Below are 1027 nucleotides of genomic sequence, written 5' to 3'. Positions count from 1 at the left end.
TCATCTATGACTGTACGCCTGCGGTAGTTTTCACACACCCATGGTGGAGCTGAAGAGTTGCAACAGGGATTGTATGGTTTACAAAACCTAAAGAATTTAATAGGCGGCCCTTGGCAGGAAGTCTGTCCCCTGCCTTGGATCCACGTTGGTCTGGGAAGCATCCCATTAGCCCACTGGCTGTGCTAAAACCACGGTGTGAGAGGAGAGAAAGAAATCATGCTGTTTCTCTAGATGTATGCTCCTTAACACGTGTCTACAGCTTGCTTCTTTTCTCACATTAGCCATAATCTTCTTTTCTAGAATATGCTATCCCACTTCAGAATCACAGTATCCCCTGTATCAATTTCCGGGGTGGGGCGGGGTGGGGGCAGGCAATTCCCTCAGCCACCATAAGAGCTGCTGTGAGGTCACTGGTTTCTATTTTATCTGTATCCAGGGACATGTCCACTCCCTAGGGTGCAGGCAATTAAATTTAGCAGGACTGTAGGTCAAGGTGCCCTGCCCTCCCTCAACCAAAGACAGCAGCAGCTCAGACTCCTCCCCCACAATTCCACGTCTAGAGTACAGTGATTCACAGACAGAAGTCCCTAAGAGCTGGTGGATCCTCTAGCTGTACATTTTCAGACACTTGCTTTCTGCTCCTCAGAAGATGCCTTTTTCCAAGTCTGGTCTTGACTCCAGGTACAGGTGAAGTCCCTGCTAAATCCCTTTAAAAGTTAGGTTAAGCTAAACCGATGTCGACACTTGTAACCAGATCCATCTGGCAGGGTCGACCCAGAAAAACATACAGGCTGGGAGGAGCTTGAACCTAAATTATTTTATTCCTTCTGAACATACTAGGGCTAGGGGAGGAAGTTCTCAACTGTAAGGATAGCCCTATAGAAATTCAGTTCTTAGATGCTGGGGATACGGCTCAGTTGGGAGGGTTCTCGACTAGCATGCACAAAGTCCGAGGTTTGATTCCAGCACCACGGAAATTGAAAGGTGGAAGCAGGAAGACGATGAGTGTAAGGTCATCTTCAGTTGT

Source organism: Mesocricetus auratus, unplaced genomic scaffold (assembly GCF_017639785.1).
Source record: "Mesocricetus auratus isolate SY011 unplaced genomic scaffold, BCM_Maur_2.0 Super-Scaffold_100027, whole genome shotgun sequence".
Taxonomy (NCBI): domain Eukaryota; kingdom Metazoa; phylum Chordata; class Mammalia; order Rodentia; family Cricetidae; genus Mesocricetus; species Mesocricetus auratus.
This window is presented reverse-complemented; position numbering follows the sequence as displayed.